The sequence below is a fragment of the Schistocerca americana genome, chromosome 3 (genome assembly GCF_021461395.2).
Source record: "Schistocerca americana isolate TAMUIC-IGC-003095 chromosome 3, iqSchAmer2.1, whole genome shotgun sequence".
NCBI lineage: Eukaryota > Metazoa > Arthropoda > Insecta > Orthoptera > Acrididae > Schistocerca > Schistocerca americana.
Genome location: NC_060121.1, coordinates 334,951,992 through 334,971,241, shown reverse-complemented (window position 1 = coordinate 334,971,241; position 19,250 = coordinate 334,951,992).

The following is a 19,250-nucleotide window of genomic DNA, read 5'->3' as shown; positions in this document are numbered from 1 at the left end:
AAATGCTAATAATTTTACCCATATTTTGGTCACTGAATTTCTTACGGATATGGAGAGGAAAAACCTGTCCATCAAACTCGCACTGAATGCATTTCTAGTTAAATCATTAGTGTCTTTCACAACAGCATAAAATACGACCGCTTTTAGAGGTTTGTGTGTTTTGATTGAAAATATTTTTTTGGAAAATGAACGTTTGTATTTATCTTGCAGGTATAAAACGTATGAAATGAACTATATTGATAGTTTTCGAATTAATTGCAAACTCTCTTCTCGAAGAACCATTTCTTGGGCTATATTTGACTACTCCGAAGAGATCCATCATACGAGGTGAATGGCGAAATTCATATATGTATTGAAAAAGTTTATGTTTCGTGGTGAAGTTGAATTATGACCACAGAGAGAGACTGCACTTTATTTTGTTCGTATTTTCCTTACCAGTATGTAACTCGAAGCATGATCTTGTGCTTCTTCAGAAGCCAAAGCATCATGCTTGTATCTCAGGATTCTTTCAAAACTTTACATTTGTATATCAGATCGTCGGTAGTGATACCCTGTGAGCGGCTTTACAAAAACTGAAAAATCGTTTATGGTTCATGTCTCCTGTTCCGTCGCCTTAATCTTCCAAACAAAAAATGAAGACAGTCACCACACAGAATCATTAAACAGAACCAACTGTCGTAAATATATAAGAATTCAAGTAGGAAATCACAGAAATTAAGTCTATGTGACTGAACAGTTTCTTTCCATTAAACAGGGGACTGATGACCATAGATGTTAAGTCCCATAGTGCTCAGAGCCATTTCCATTAAAATACTAGTATCTTTAAATAGATTTGATTTGAGTGACAACTTCCTTAACCCTTTCCACTTTAACGGAAAGTGCCGCTCGACATTGCGAATTTTGTTTTATATTCCCACGTCGAGCCGCATTCGACACGGTTATTTGTAACTCTCACATGCTTCATTCTCGAATCTGATTGTGCTAGGCATCAACGCTGCATGGTACTGCCATGTAGGGAAGACTGTGTTAACTCAGTGTCGAACTGCGCCAGTTGTGTTGTAAGAAAGATTGTAATAATTACGTTCAAATCAGCAGGCGCGAAAGACTACTTCTCCGCACACAGTCCTTTCTGAGGAAGAGATTGTAGAGCTTTGAGAGAAGTGAGAGTGAGACTGATTTTGTTGACAATGATTTTGATGATGACAGTGATTCATTTGTAGAAAATTTGAGTGAAATGAGGATGGAAACAGTCCACCCTGAAGAGTTTCAAAAAAGGAACAAGCAATGAAAATCTTTGTATTGTAATGCTTACGTAAATAAATTTGAATAAAATCGCACTTTTTTTAAGGGGGAGACAGGTGATATACATTTTCCTTATGCCAGCAACGCAAAGTTTCAATGTATTTAGGTACCATTTCTGAACAAACTATAAAAGACGGAACTCTGAGACATGAAAAGGAAATTTCCAGTAATTGTTACTTTAATCTAGTGCAGATTCAGGCAAATAGAGCTTGTAAGCTCGGTTCACATTTTTTTTAAAAAACGTGGTTACAATTTTAAAAAATGAATCTCCTTTTTGAATCTGAACCAAAATAAATAGAAGTTTTACAAAGCCCAATGTGCATCGGTTTGCTCATTTGTTGCTTGTAACAGCTGTAGAACACTTGGAGTTTCTGTGACACAAACAGTTCTGGAAGAATGGTACCTAAAGGATAAAAAATGTTGTTTCGGGAAAACTTGGTTTAAAGCTTTATTTGTGTGTTATTTACAAATTTTTATAGTAACAGTTTTTACAATTAATATTTTCCTGCACCATATTCAGCACCATCTGAATCGTGGGCATGTTCTCTTCTTTCATTTTTGGCTTGTCTTTGTTTTCTCACCTCTTTTATGCAATTAAGTGCAACTACGTCCGTTTTACGAATTCTTGAAGAATAATTGTTTCGTAAAGCCAGTCTTGTGGTAGCAGCTGCATTGACTTCTGGCCTCTCCAGTACTTCAATTTTTTCTGATACGCCATCGTTAAAACATAATACAGCGTCTAATATACCAAATTTTACAGCGAACCAACGCCGTTTCTGGTAAAAATTCAAAATTATACAGTTGAAACTTTCATTCAGATTTTGAGTTTTACCAAGCAAGTACTTCTTCAATAGGTCGTTATTAGCAGGTTCCCTAAATACAGGTTTTATTGTGGTCATAACTACCAGTGGTAAAGAGTGTTTATGCTCATAATTTTCGCCAAAGCAGAGTGCTCCTTAACATTTGCACCAAATTTCAGGACCGCTTGGGCAAACGGTGTTCCGTGGGTCTTCATCACTTGATACCTTATGGAGCTCTTCTCACACTTTCTTAACAATTACAGTTCCTTCTTATGGCTAACCCATAATAAGTTTGCAGCTTGTCTGTTCGGAATTCGCGAGACGTCCTTTCCCTCCAATATTTCCAAATAACGAAAAGAAACATGTCTTCATTTCGTACCGACAAACGACATTCAGTTGTCACCTATGCTAGTGACTGGGACACCATTGAAATATAAATCGAAGTTGCTTACATCACGTGGATACAGCACGAAGTCATACGCCTGAAAATTTACGGTAACACCAAAATAGGCCTGGCACTTCTTGTGCAACGTATTGAAAATTGTCAGTATCTCGGAAAATAATAAACAGATTTCCAAGAAACAAAAGCTCATTTTACAATGAAAACTGCTGAATATTTGAAATGACAAGAAAAGAAATTTCAATTATTTTGAGCTGATTTAGCGCGTGTCTCCCCTTTTTGTATACCGAAATTCTTGGTCAGTGGCCTCCCTGTTTCCAAAAAGAGACTGGCACAATTCTCTGTGGCGCACAGGAAAAACGGAGTCTTCCCTGGTAGCTGAGTATTCAGCGCGACGGAATGTTATGTCTAACGGCCCGAGTTCGATTCCCGGCTGGGTCGGAGATTTTCTCCGTTAACTCGAAAGACTTTCTCCACGCGAACAGTCTACCCTACGGGAGGCCCTAGCCCCACGGCATTTCCATTTTACGGAAGAAGGAAGGAGTATTAGTATTTAACGTCCCGTCGACAACGAGGTAATTAGAGACGGAGCATAGGTTGCAGCGATGGGGAAGAAAATCTGCCGTATCCTTTCAAAGGAACCATCACGGCATTTGCCTGGAGCGATTTAGGGAAATAACGGAAGACCTAAATTTGGATGACCGGACGCGGGTTTGAAGAGCACACGGAAAATGAAGATGTCATCAGCACTCTAAACCTGGTTATCAAACTGAAGGTATTTATAATTAAGTTGAAAGTAAAAAAAATTAAGTTGAAAGTTAAAAAAAACTCTAAGAAAGATACTTCTGAACAATATTGTTTGAGCTAAAAATTAAACACAGTTTTGCGCCATTCTACGATTTTGTAAATGGAGAGGCACTCCATTCTCTTTCCTCACTGAGCCAAAATTGTGCACAACCATCTTTTTAACAAAGAAACCAAACTACGTGGTAGCACAAAGAAAAAAACCAGACCTGAAAAATAAGAGCCACCATAAGAATGTTGTATTTTTAGTAGAAATTCGAAAATCTCAAATTTTATATAAACTTTCTTGCTCAACAGTTTAAAAAATAAGTAAGCTATCCTAAAAAGTAGTGGAATCAAGCAGCTGAAACTTAAGCTACGAATAAAAGAAAGGTGATGGCTGCTTAGTTAAATGATCAAACAAACAAACAAAAACTTGCCTTGTGATAAATATGGGTTATACAGTAGGTCAAAACAACGAGGAGATTTCTCTTTTCGTTGCCTGAAAAGTAAGTATTTGTTAACTGATGCTTGAGTTGGTAGAGTTTTTGCATAACGTTTAATAACACACAACAGATACACATAACAGAGATTTTAGTCATCAATAATACATTCTTCCTCACTATTTACAACAGTCTACCTACGTGGGGGTAATATTTCGACTCAGTGACTGTAGAAACCACATGGTTTTGAGGCGAAGAACTGGTCGACCCATGTTCGGAGAGCATTTTCATCCAGAAAGGAAGTTCCTTGGAGGTTGTTCGGTGGAGAGCGGAAAAGGTGACAGAGAATCTGAGGGTGCAAGATCAGGACATCAAGGTGGCGCGGATTGATTTCCCAACCCAACTCCTTTATAGTGTTTTTTGTCAGTCTAGCAGAATGCGGGCGGGTGTTAAGCGTGTAGTAGCATCACTTCATGCAGCCTTCCTGGTCGCTGTTCTTGGACTGCGTCTGGAAGACGTCTCAGTTGTTGACAATAAATGTCAGCAGTGATGGTCACACCTCGAGCAAGCAATTCGTAGCACATCGCACCGTCATTGTTCCATCAAATACATAATATTATCTTTTGTCGGATTTAAAAAGTTTGCACCCATAGGCACACCATATTACACTCCTGGAAATTGAAATAAGAACACCGTGAATTCACTGTCCCAGGAAGGGGAAACTTTATTGACACATTCCTGGGGTCAGATACATCACATGATCACGCTGACAGAACCACAGGCACATAGACACAGGCAACAGAGCATGCACAATGTCGGCACTAGTACAGTGTATATCCACCTTTCGCAGCAATGCAGGCTGCTATTCTCCCATGGAGACGATCGTAGAGATGCTGGATGTAGTCCTGTGGAACGGCTTACCATGCCATTTCCACCTGGCACCTCAGTTGGACCAGCGTTCGTGCTGGACGTGCAGACCGCGTGAGACGACGCTTCATCCAGTCCCAAACATGCTCAATGGGGGACAGATCCGGAGATCTTGCTGGCCAGGGTAGTTGACTTACACCTTCTAGAGCACGTTGGGTGGCACGGGATACATGCAGACGTGCATTGTCCTGTTGGAACAGCAAGTTCCCTTGCCGGTCTAGGAATGGTAGAACGATGGGTTCGATGACGGTTTGGATGTACCGTGCACTATTCAGTGTCCCCTCGACGATCACCAGTGGTTACGGCCAGTGTAGGAGATCGCTCCCCACACCATGATGCCGGGTGTTGGCCCTGTGTGCCTCGGTCGTATGCAGTCCTGATTGTGGCGCTCACCTGCACGGCGCCAAACACGCATACGACCATCATTGGCACCAAGGCAGAAGCGACTCTCATCGCTGAAGACGACACGTCTCCATTCGTCCCTCCATTCACGCCTGTCGCGACACCACTGGAGGCGGGCTGCACGATGTTGGGGCGTGAGCGGAAGACGGCCTAACGGTGTGCGGGACCGTAGCCCAGCTTCATGGAGACGGTTGCGAATGGTCCTCGCCGATACCCCAGGAGCAACAGTGTCCCTAATTTGCTGGGAAGTGGCGGTGCGGTCCCCTACGGCACTGCGTAGGATCCTACGGTCTTGGCGTGCATCCGTGCGTCGCTGCGGTCCGGTCCCAGGTCGACGGGCACGTGCACCTTCCGCCGACCACTGGCGACAACATCGATGTACTGTGGAGACCTCACGCCCCACGTGTTGAGCAATTCGGCGGTACGTCCACCCGGCCTCCCGCATGCCCACTATACGCCCTCGCTCAAAGTCCGTCAACTGCACATACGGTTCACGTCCACGCTGTCGCGGCATGCTACCAGTGTTAAAGACTGCGATGGAGCTCCGTATGCCACGGCAAACTGGCTGACACTGACGGCGGCGGTGCACAAATGCTGCGCAGCTAGCGCCATTCGACGGCCAACACCGCGGTTGCTGGTGTGTCCGCTGTGCCGTGCGTGTGATCATTGCTTGTACAGCCCTCTCGCAGTGTCCGGAGCAAGTATGGTGGGTCTGACACACCGGTGTCAATGTGTTCTTTTTTCCATTTCCAGGAGTGTATATACGGCCCCTCCCCCCCCCCCCCCCCCTAAGAAAAACATGTTTTAAATCATAACTATTACCCGATCACTTCACAATTGCCGTTTTGGTGGGAGCGCTGTGAGCTGCTTCCGTACTCTGCCATTCGTTGTTCTGAAGGACGCGTCATCGGTCTACTCGCGCTCAGTCAAAATGTAATATGGTTCCTGAACTGTACTTGGTGTACGGAAATGGATAAAACAAACTTAAAACTGCATCTTGTTAACACATTCTTGTGTCGAAAGACAACAGAAACGAACACAAGGAAAATAAATTTTCTTTTATGGCCTAAAAATTCAGCAGAGCCTGCAAGAGACAATGGATTTTTATTATACATTCACTTTTAATAGGTTCTTTTCCACGGAACCGTTGAAAATGAAAATAAAAAAGTTGTGTTACAATCTAAAAATCGAAGCGAAAGTGTCATACATTAGAAATTTATACGTACTTTTACAGAGATGCGTTGAAAATTAAAATTAAACTGTTGTTTTACGATCTAATAACTTGAATCTGTAGCACATAGAAAAAACACGTTCGGTATTAATACGTGAATCTATAGCAACGCGTAAGAAATGAAAATGAAACAGAGATTTCAGTGCACGAACTAATAACTAAATACGGGCGAACAAACACAGAACTGGATTTGCTATTACATAATTTTACAGACTAGTGTGGAAAAATCAAATTTGTTTTATAGTCTAGTAGCTAACATGTAAAGCATTAGGGTCTGTGTAGCTAGATGCTGCATAATAAGAGTACACAATACCTTTAATCAATGTAAGGGCTGGACAGTTTTGTACTGCAGCTACTGCTCTCACCATAGCTCTTTCTAACGGTATTACCAGCTTTCACGTATTTACCGACAGAATTAAACTTCGTTATTATTCACACTTTTTCATCTGAGCGTACTCTCCGAAAACGTATATTTCCGCGATAACTATACATTTCAGCAGACGCCAAGAATACGCATCAGTTGTAATATACTACAGCATCAGAATGTCTTGACTGTATAGCGCCGAGCAGACTCGGTCATTCGCGTATTGTTTAGTATTGTCTCCATTTTATGTACAAAAATGGGTTCCTCTCACGTTAAATCAGTATCCGGAGGTAAAATAGTCTCCCATTCGGATCTCCGGGGAGGGGTGGGGGGACAACTTGAAGGGACGCAAAAAATCAAAAGGAGAATTGGTACCTGGAATATTAGAACTCTGCTACAAGCAGGAAAACTAGAAAACCTTAAAAGAGAGAGACAAAGGACCTGCAAATATAGCAGAAAACTGATGATGATGATTAGTATTCTCTGGCACCTTCGGTCACGTCTGCACGCAAACAAGGTTTAGTTCCGTGTTCTGTCATCGGCAATTGTAGAGTAAACAGGTAATACGTATTTTGTAAATCCCATGAACGTACTCTAAACTATAATAAAAATCACATTATAATCTTAAATTTTTAAAACTAATTTGAATAAATAAAAAAACTCACCAGTCAGCAAAGTTTGTGTCTGGCTTTGACGGCAGAAAACTCGTTGATCATATCTTCATAGTTCAGACAGTTACCAGTTAGGAGGTCGGCTTCGTTGTGAAGAATGGACAAGGCGTTCAATCTCTCCTCAGACAACGTGGAGTGTAGGTATGATTTCAGTCTTTTAAGAGCCGAAAACGAGCGTTCTACTGAACAATTTGTAAGTGCCATAGATTGAAATATTCTAAGTGCAATGTCAACATTCGGAAACAAGGACTGTAACCTCTATTTTCGTAAAAAATTACACATTTTGACTGGTATATCACTAAACTCAGAAGATTTCAAAAGTTCCGCGAAATCTACACATTCACTAGGGAATGAAAGCTCTAAATCTGTGTCATATGACGCTTGTAGTTTTGCTACACGTTCAGGAATATCGTCAGGCGAACTGTTCTTAAGGTTAGTGAAAACTGTGAAGGAGTCCAACAGTGTTCTATAGCTTTCCTTCCTCCTCACTAATTCGGCGTACAAGTTGTCGAGTACTTTGAGAAAATATGAGACTCCAAATTTTTCCCTTCCAGTCAGAAATACGTCTTCAGAGTCCACTTCTTCGCCATCATCAAGTTTGCGTTTTTGTGGTCTTTTATAGGTGCATTCATGGTCTATATCAGTCACATTCTCCATGGATTTATTTTCATAATAGTCGAACATGCCACAAATAGATGCAATAAATCCTACTCGTGATTCATGTTATCCATGCACTATTTTACTATCAATACATACACTGTAATGGTGACTTCTGCCACCGAATGTACCAGGATGACCAAATGTACTGTGAAGACACCAAATGTAATGGATGGGTGCCAGGAGGTGCTGTATTAAAACTAGGCGAAAACTTTCCAAATGATTTATTTGTTTCCACTTCAGTGCTCCGTTCACCTCAGTCTGTGTCACAGGGTCCCGCAATGCTGAGGCCACCACCCCGGGGACCCAGTGCAGAGTGCTGCTATGTGTCAGCCTTGTAGGACCGCGTCGTCAGGGCTGTGCCGACAGCCGGCTCAATGGTCTTCTTCCCCCACTGACTCAGCGCTGATCCACTGGGAGCCGCCGAGCGGCCCACTGCGTCCTACCTTGCTGACGTAGCTGGCGGTAGCGAGCCATGGAGTGGCCCGCCACTGGTTGGCTGGCTACAGACCCCACGTGGGCCTGAGGGGTCGAACCAACGACCCGCCATGGACTGGGATGCTGGCGCCCCATCTGCTGTTGTGTGTAGCCATTTGTGTGACACGCCCCGCCGTCCAGGAGAGCTGCCACACTTGAATGACCCACTTTGCCCTCAGAGGGTCGAACCAGCGACCAGCTGGGGACTGGAATGCTGGCACCCCATCTGCTGTTGCATGTAGCCGGTGGTGTGACATGCCCCGCCGTCCAAGAGAGCTGTCACACGTCAATGAATCTCGTTAGAAAACAGCACCTACAGGGTGGTGCGCGAAATATGTTGCCATTTTGTTTTTGAATATATACTTCATTGTCAATACAATCTGAAAGAAACATATACTACAATGAAGAGCCATCCATGGAGATTTGTTCTAACTCAGCACATGCTCAATATGTCCACCATTTCGTTTCCTAACTTCCTTCAAACGAACACTGAAGCTAGTGATTAACCTACGGTACATGTCTTCCGTAATTCCACTGCAAGCTTGAAGAATAAGTCTTGTGAGCTCCATTAAATCACGTGGACGTTGCAGGAAAATTTTTTCCTTTAGGTACCCCCAAAGGAAAAAGTCACATGGATTGAGGTCTGGACTATTGGGGGGCCAATTTTGTCCGTCATTGAAGCGACTTGGAAACCTGAGTGAAATTATCCACATGTCAAAATGCTCACGTAGAAACGCCATCACAGTGTTTGCAGTATGTGCCCTTGCTCCATCTTGCATGAACCACTGCGTGTTGAAGGGCAAGGCAGTAGCAGGAAGCTGTGGAATGAAGCTATTGTGAAGCATGCTCAAATAACGCTTGCTGTTCACAGTTTCTTCAAAGAGAAAGGGTCCAATAAGTCCATGACTGGAAATCGCTGCCCATGCTGTAATCCTCAGAGCATAATGTTGTCGTTCATGAAGCACTTGTGGGTTTCAGTGGCCCAAAAGCGTACATTTTGTTTGTTAACCACACCGTCTAAGTGAAAATGCGCCTCGTCTGAAAACCAAACGTTGTTGAGAGTGTCTTCCCTATCCTCTGCCCACTGAGCAAACAGTAGTCTCTGCTGCTTGTGTTCTTCAGTGAGCTTCTGTGCACAGGTCATCTTCTTCATATGGAGGTCACTTTTAAGAATGCATTGAACGGACTGTCTAGATATTCCCAGTTGCACTGATGCCTTTCTACACGATTTCCTGGGACTTCACTGTACAGCAACTTGTATCGCTTCAATATTCTCCGGCGAAAAAACAGGCTTAGGCCGAGGTAGCTTTGCTTCTAATACTGTTTCTTCGTGTACAAATTTATCGTACAACCTGTGGATGGTCTTCTTGCAAGGGACCCATCATGTGTTAAACTGTTGTCGAAAACGCCTCTGAGTCACAACAAGGCTTTTCGTTTCATGAAAAAGTAACACAATTGCCGATTGTTGCTGTGTCGTCAGTCTTCCATTGTCAGCCATTGCTGCTTACTAGTCTCCTAGCGGCAGTATCGTGAATTCACGTCATTTCGTTACTCATTTGTTTTTCCAAGCTCTGCTGGTACTGCTGCAGAGATCCCAGCGGGATATCTAATGTGCGTTGTAAATTGTGAAAGAAATAATTGGTAACACATTTCGTGCGCCACCCTGTATTTATACTCGGCTATGTGCCCCTGTTTTGCTAATGCGCAGCTCCGAGTCACGTACTCCCAACAACTAGGTTACGTCAGTGGGCCCCTTCTGCCTGCGACTTGAGACATGCAAACCGCTGCGTTTACTCTTTTCAGTGATTCGACGGCCCTGCGGCCTCCATTCTACATCGCCGGCCTGGGTGACCGATCGGTTCTAGGTGCTACAGTCTGGAACCGCGAGACTGGTACGGTCGCAGATTCGAATCCTGCCTCGGGCATGGTTGTGTGTGATGTCCTTAGGTTAGTTAGGTTTAAGTAGTTCTATATTCTATGGGACTGATGACCTCGGAAGTTAAGTTCCATAGTGCTAAGAGCCATTTGAATTTGAATCCACTCTACTTCGCAACCGTAACTTACTGTCAACAGACCCGCACCTGGCTGTAACTAGTTCACTCTGGAATGTTGCACTGAATCTAACTTTCCTATCTTAAACTGTGGTGCCGAAACATTATTCCCCTCTTTGGAAAGACCTGGTCCCCTGGTCGACCCTTAACTAGCTCTTAACTCGTTTTGGTCAGCACTTATGGCATATTTCCTTACTTATAGAAAACTTAAATGTGGTCTAGTGCCCTCTTAAAACCATGGCATGGAACAAAACGTTAAAATTCCTTACTGGACGACCACTGCTCGATTATCCCCTTACCTACTCGTCTCATTCCCTTGGTATCCCAGCCACTGGGACTTGGACTACCCTTGGTTCCCTCTTGGAATTAGCTCTCTGCGTGATCAGAAAGAAAACAACACATAACAAAGTTAAGGCTGCGAGGACACTTGGCACAGAGGTGCTCAGAATGATCGTTATTTGCCGTTGCCGTTCCCTATACTGAGCGACATGTGGAACAAGCTGTTTGGCTGATATGCGCCCCTCTTGCTCTAAAATGAACTGGTTTATGGATCTCAACAGACCTGGCTCCAGAGTTTGATTTAACAAGGTCAGATTGTGCCTTGGCGAAAACTCTAAAGTGGCTTCTGGCCAGTACAGCTGTGGCTGCGTAACATTCAATTGCGTGACTCCTGAAATTGACACTGGCAGATGGAAGGTTGGTCCTATTATGTTACACTTAGTTCCATTGATTAAAATTCCACTCCCGTCGAGCTCTACACGTTTCGCTTCTGCAAATACTCTCCGCTCAAAACAACTTGCTACTACTACCAAATTCTCGTAGGTGGAGACGATCCAATGCATCCCAACCCATTGTAATCTCAATTTTGGCTCCATGATGTCCCCTGGACCATTTATCCCTCCTGGCTAAAAATAGCTGCACAACGCATGTGACCCACATCTGTAGCTTCACAGATTTTCCTCCAACATTCACTATTCTTGATCCAAACTTAACACTGACAGTGTGACTACTTTCATCCTGTGATTTGCATTATCTGAACTGGTGCAATAAACACGACTTTTGTGACCCAGCACTGTCGATCACTAAAAAATTAAACATGGAATCGTACGACTCTGACATCGTTCAACACATAGTTATTACTGCTTTGCCGCATAATTTACTCCGACACATTTACTCCTCCAGAACTGCGTTTGATTTCCCCTCCAACAACACTCTACATACGTCAGACGCTACACTTCCGTTTTCAGTGACCTGAGGACAGGGATCACCATCACCCTTCCTCCCTCTTCAAAAGACTGCTGCCCCTAGCAGGCTCACAAAACTCGAAAACACATATACGAAAATACAATGCCTAATTATTCTACGCAAGCCCAATGATACATAACAAGAAAACAAAATAAAAAATCTACAAATACTCTACTACTTTCTAGATCGCAAAGCATACGGTACTTCATGCTGTACTCTACCTGCGTGGTTTTCTCTGCGCTTGGCACCTCTCTTTCTCTTTCTTCCTCTTTCCTTCCTGTGACACGCCTGGAGTCACATTTTGGCAACCCTTAAATGGCCGTAACCGCCGAATGTGTACTATCGTCGTTCTAGTTGTCAGCTAAAGCTTAAAATTAACGGGAGATGTTGTTTCAGCAATTTGGTATGGCCCCTGATACCTCGTGAGGAACTTCTTTGTTTTGCCTTTTTGCGTACAGGGGCTTGACAGCATTACCCATTGCCCCACTTTATACTTCCTTTCCGCTCTATTGCGTCTTCCTGCCTTTCTAAAGCCTTTGTATTCGCCTTTTGTACCCGCTTCCAAACATTCCGAATTGTTCTCGCGAACTGACGTACAGATTCATCAGTCCTTCCTTTCTGTAGCTTCACTAAATCAAACGGTGACGACATTTTTCGCCCGTACACTACATCATATGGAGACAAACCGGTATTTGCATGGACTTTTGCATTTTACTCGCATACAATATGCTTCAAAAGTCGTCCCACAGACGGTGATGAGAATCCACATCCACTTTCCTACCTCTCCACCAGTATCTCTCCGCCACTCTCCTATTCGTCGCTCTACCCCTCCACGACCGGATAACACGTGATCATGTGCTTCCTTTAAAACGTCATCCCTCAACTTCGCTGGCACTACTACCCTTGGCCCCAACTTCGTTCCCCAGCATAGAAGACCATCGTATGTATCAAATCGTAGCTGTGTCCGATACAATTTACAATTGTTGTACGCGTTCTGTAATTTTTACCATACTGCTAGGTCATAACATATTACCTCTACTTTTGCCACCTCCCTATTTGGTGCATCCGCATTACCGTGCTTCTTCCCAGGCTTGTGCACCACTATTCAATTCACTAAGGCGAATTCACTAAGCCTCACAGCCCATCTAGCGAGTCTAGTGGACGGATCCTTCAACCCCCAAGAACCACTTCAACGCAGCATGATCTGAAGCTACCCGAAATCTTCTCCCATATAAATGTCATTTAAAATATGTGATTCCATAGATTACGCTAAGCATTTCCCTCTCTGTTGTTGAGTAATTCTTATCTGCTGCATTCAACTGCCTAGATGCATAGGCTCCAGGATGTTCTTTCCCATCAATTTCCTGACTAAGAACACACCCTAATGCTTGATTCGATGCATCGCATGCTAGTATAAACTCCTTTTCAAAATCTGGAAACACAAGAACCGGACTTGCTGTTAACACTTCTTTCGGTTTGTCAAACGCTTTCTGACAGTCTTCTGTCCACTCAAATTTCACATCCTTCCGTAACAATCGTGTCAATGGCTCTGCTATATCTGCAAAACCCTTCACGAACTTTCGATAGAAACTGCAAATTCCTATGAATGACTGCACTTGCTTAACTGTTTTCGGTTCCCGAAAATCCCTTACAGCCTGTAACAACCTCGGATCTGTTCGCACTCCGTCCTTACTGATAATATATGACCCAAATATTTTATCTCTTCTAATGCGAATGACACCTCTCGAGGCTCAACGTCAAACGAGTTGCTCTTAACCTCATAAAGACTTCCTTTAATCGCTGTCCATGTTGCTCCATACTACTTGAAAACACTATAATGTCATCCAAATAGACAAGACACTGCCGTAGTTTGAAACCCCTCAAGACACTGTCTAGCAACCACTGAAATGTTGCCGGAGCGTTTTTCAATCCGAATTGCATTCTAATGTACTGGTAATGGCCTCCAGCAGTTTTTTGACGATCCTCTGGAGCCACCTCTAGCTGATGATGACCACTTGTCAAATCCATCGTAGAAAAGTACTCGCTCTGACCTAAATGATCCAAAGTCTCCGATATGTTTGGAATGGGGTATGCGTCCGTTACTGTCTTATTATTGAGGTATCGGTAGTCACAACAGAACCTATATTTATTAGTTACATCCATAGATTTTTTAGGCACAACGACAATGCCCGCTTCCCAACAACTATTAATATGCTCTATAATACAGTCCGCAATGAAATCCTCCACAATCGGCTGCAAATTCCTCGGTATTTTATATGGTTTACGGTAAACAGGTGCTTCATTCCCTGTTGGTATCCTGTGTTGAACTAATGGCGTTGCTGGTAACGGCCCTTGTGGAAAAAACACATCTTTAAATTCCCATAATAATTCTTCCATATGCTCTCATTCTCCTCCTTTCAAATGCTTAATTTTGTCATTCAATGCAGTTCTATCGGCAGTGGTTGATCGCTTCGCCTACCTCTCGAACACCAGTCTTCGTCATCTGGCACAGCCAAATTTGCTACTAAAACTCCTTTCCTCAAATTCGTGTCTACAGCTCTAAAATTATCTATGTCCACGGGAACTACTCGCCCGTCGTTCCCCTCCTGTACGCGTACAACACTACGTTTCACAAAACAACCCAGTGAACCCAAATCTTCACTATCCTCCAATGGTTCAATAACACATACTGCACCCACAGGTAGATTCGACTCCACATCTATATCTACATCTACATACATACTCCGCAATCCACCATACGGTGCGTGGCGGAGGGTACCTCGTACCACAACTAGCATCATCTCTCCCTGTTCCACGCCCAAACAGAACGAGGGAAAAATGACTGCCTATATGCCTCTGTACGAGCCCTAATCTCTCTTATCTTATCTTTGTGGCCTTTCCGTGAAATGTAAGTTGGCGGCAGTAAAATTGTACTGCAGTCAGCCTCAAATGATGGTTCTCTAAATTTTCTCAGTGACGATTCACGAAAAGAACGCCTCCTTTCCTCTAGAGACTCCCACTCCTGAAGCATTTCTGTAACACTCGCGTGATGATCAAACCTACCAGTAACAAATATAGCAGCCCGCCTCTGAATTGCTTCTATGTCCTCCCTCAATCCGACCTGATAGGTATCCCAAACGCTCGAGCAGTACTCAAGAATAGGTCGTATTAGTGTTTTATATGCGGTCTCCTTTACAGATGACTCACATCTTCCCAAAATTCTACCAATGAACCGAAAACGACTATCCGCCTTCCCCAGAACTGCCATTACATGCTTGTCCCACTTCATATCGCTCTGCAATGTTACGCCAAAATATTTAATTGACGTGACTGTGTCAAGCGCTACACTACTAACGGAGTTTTCAAACATTACGGGATTCTTTTTCCTATTCATCTGCATTAATTAACATTTATCTATATTTAGAGTTAGCTGCCATTCTTTACACCAATCACAAATCCTGTCCAAGTCATCTTGTATCCTCTTGTATCTTGTATCCTCCTACGACGAGACCTTCCCGTACACCAGAGCATCATCAGCAAACAGCCGCACATTGCTATCCGCCCTATCCAAAAGATCAATTATGTATATAGAAAACAACAGCGGACCCACCATACCTCCGATGAACACTCACCATCAAGCACAACGTACTGGGTTCTATTACTTAAGAAGTCTTCGAGCCACTCACATATTTGGGAACCAATCCCATACGCTCGTACCTTAGTTAGGAGTCTGCAGTGGGGTACCGAGTCAAATGCTTTGCGGAAGTCAAGGAATATGGCATCCGTTTGATACCCTTCATCCATGGTTCGCAAGATATCATGTGAAAAAAGGACGAGTTGCGTTTCGCAGGAGCGATGCTTTCTAAAGCCTTACTGATGCCTGGACAGCAACTGTCTCAAGGAAATTCATTATATTCGAACTGAGAATATGTTCAAGAATCCTGCAACAAACCGATGTTATGGATATTGGTCAGTAATTTTGAGTATCCGTCTTTCTACCCTTCTTACATACAGGCGTCACCTGCGCTTTTTCCCAGTCGCTCGGGACTTTACGTTGGGCAAGAGGTTCGCGATAAATGCAAGCTAAGTAAGGAGCCAATGCAGTAGAGTACTCTCTGTAAAACCGAATTGGAATCCCATCAGGACCTGGCCATTTATTTATTTTCAACCCATTCAGCTGCTTCACAATCCCAGAGATGTTTATCACTATGTCCTCCATACGGGAATCTGTACGAGACTCACACGGCGGTATGTTTGTAATATCCTCCTGCGTGAAAGATTTCTCAAATGCTAAATTTAAAATTTCAGCTTTCGTTTTGCTGTCTGCCAGGCCAGACTGATAAGTGAGTGACTGGATGGAAGCCTTCGACCCGCTTACCAATTTCACGTAAGACCAGAATTTCCTTGTGTTTTAAGCAAGACCTTTTGCTAAGGTATGACGGTGGTAGTGGTTGTATGCTTCGCGCATCGCTCTTTTTACAGCAGCACGAATCTCTACTAACCTTTGCCTGTCCTCAATCTCCTGATCTTTCTTGTACCGCGAGTGCAACTGTCTTTGCTTCCTGAGCATTCTCCGAATTGCGCTGTTAAACCATGGTGGTTCTTTTCCGTCCGTAACCACCTTTTTCGGACATACTTGTCCAATTCGTGATTTACAATGTTTAAAATTTGCCCATAATTCTTCCACGTCCATCGTATCGGAAGTAAATGAAGTGGGATGCTAACAATTGCTTATCTGCTCTTTCTAGTAAGAATACTCTCCTTGCCTTCTTGACCGACTTTTTAACTTTCGTAACCATAGTCGTAATGACAACATCATGATCACTAATCCCTGTCTCAACACTGACACCGTCGATGAGGTCTGATCTGTTCGTGGCTACCAGATCTAAAACATTTCCATTGCGCGTTGGCTGTCGATTTAGCTGCTCAAGACAGTTTTCGGATTATGTGTTCAAAAGTAATTCACACGACGGCTTGTCTGTACCACCTGTAATGAATCCATAGACATCCCAGTCTATATTAGGTAGGTTGAAGTCGCCTCCGACTAATATAGCATGATCCGGATACTTCTGCGATACAGAGTGTAAACTCCCTTTAAATGACATTTACCCAAAGTGGCTTCCCGATGCCACTAGACACACACTCACGCGAATTAAGCCTTAATGGTAATGTACTCGGTTCAATTAGTTTGTTCATTATGTTGAACGCCCCTCGCGACAGTTCTGCATTGACAAGAGTTTCCCCTAGCGGAAATAGCATTCGACCAAGTTCCACAGTTCGTTGTCCAAGGTCAATTTTGGCATGATGTTGATGCAAGAAATCTACTCCTAGGATCATGTCGTCTTCGGGTGCTGCCTTATTACGAAGTTCGATTTTAATCAAAAGACGGAAATAAGAAACACTGTAAAAAAAAATACCTGAAGGGACCTTTAACAAAAAAAGGCATGCTAAAGCGCCGAGACTTTGTGTGATATTTAATATTCATTACTATAATTCACTGTGTTGCCTCGATCCGCTACGAAGGAGCTAAAATTGTAGGCACTGTACATTCCGTATGTGCCATCCTTTATAGGCACCATGTGGATGAGGAAAGCCCATGTACTACCCAATTTCCACACTATATCCGAAGATAAAAGTTCTTCAGTATTTGCTTTAGTGACATGTAGCTTTGCTGGTTCTAGATATCGGGCTTTATGAAAGACAGAGGGTCCTGGGGAAATGTTTATTCTGTGGATGGCATCGTCCCTAATGCCACATCTGTAAGAAAATGGGAACACAAGACAACACGCTTGTAACACTGAGAGTTATTTCGTCTTTCGCCGTATGGGTCTGTAAAGTATTAATCGGAATAAAAGCCTGCCTAATATTTGCGAAAAATAACTTTCTATTGTGCTCTAGGTTCCTTAGGACAAGAAAAAAATAAGAACGTTAAAAGTAAGTATTATTCTGAATATTATCTTTGAAAATCGTTCCTACGATTTACAGAGCCGAACATAATTTATATTAATTGAATTCCTACGACTAGTACAGGCCAAAGCTGCTGTTCGTAACTTGGATGTCAAAAAACGGTAAGCACTGAGAAAACCTGAAAAAAATATCTTGATGCTCCGGTAGACACCCTTAAGTGAAATAATTGTAGATAGTTTCTTGCTATTACTGAAAAAGGCGAAAAGCAATATTTGACTAAAATTTGAATTTGCCACGTAAATGTGGCGTATTGTCTCCACCAGCGATACTCTATTCACTGGCGGCGCTGCAGTTAGAAAATACTAAAATGCTGAAATAATTAAAAGCATGGCATCGAGGGTGCAAGTTTCTATAAATAATAACTAAATTAATATTTGGTACATACACTAACCTTTAATTATACAATTTTACACCTTAATCTCACTTCGTCAAATACAGCGATTGCATCCAACACGAAACAAAACGTAAGAAAAAGATGGCGGCTACTGATCCTGCTTGTTTATAGTACCAAAAAAAAGATAATATTACACAATGTCCTTTCCAGAGATAATATTTCATACAGATAGTTATAATGTTCAGTGCACAGACCTTTTATTCGCATTTCACTGTTATTCGGTTTTGTATTCAGATATCATTTTGCTGTGCAAATTTCTCACAAGAAAAAGATCATGAAAAATTGTAAAACCACACATCCTGTCCTTTCGTTTGGGGACGATATAAAGGAAGTGCTGATTCGCTGATACCACTGTCGCTGACCTGCAATTGCTTCGTAGTTACCTCTCGAAGTAGTCGCTTGGTGTGATTAGGGATGGTCGCTGACGACTCCACCTGGTAAATACGTTTGCACATGTTTTATATCGCATATCTACATAACTGTTTTACGTCCACTGAAACACTTGTGTCCACGGCATATAGCCCTAACATGGTATGGGCTAGTTTCACGTCCATGTAAATGAATTCTGTATCCTATCTCGAAGAGCAACTAAATTTGTCATGCACTTTAGTTTTTCCACACCTTGTGGAATTGTGTTGAGTGACGGGTTTGAAGGTGGAGGTCATTTGGTGTTGACAGTCATGCTAATACTTCACTGTGACATTTAATTTTTGGCCTTTTCTAGCTCGCTGCTTTTGGCTCTCAAAGTTTAACGTAAAACCAACGTTTCACTCACTAAATTTGAATTTTCAGTCTTGATATCTGGATACACTGGATACATCTGCTCTGAAGCTCTTTTGTTCATGAGGTGTAGGAATCTGTCGAAGGCGGAGGTGTAGGAACAAGTGGTCTACCGATAATGAAAAATAAAAAAACCACTGGTGTTTCTGTGGCGAAGTATTCATCTGCTAAATCGGACACAGATGGATGTAATGTAGCAAAACGGAGCCCAAAAGTGGTTTGTCGACATCTGCCATAGTGAATGGCCATGTAAACACGGTGCTCAGACCTAAATAGACTGTGCAATTGTTGTACCATACAGCATAACAGGTGTGCTGCTCACCAACAGAAACTGTGGAGGTATGACACAGAGCAGT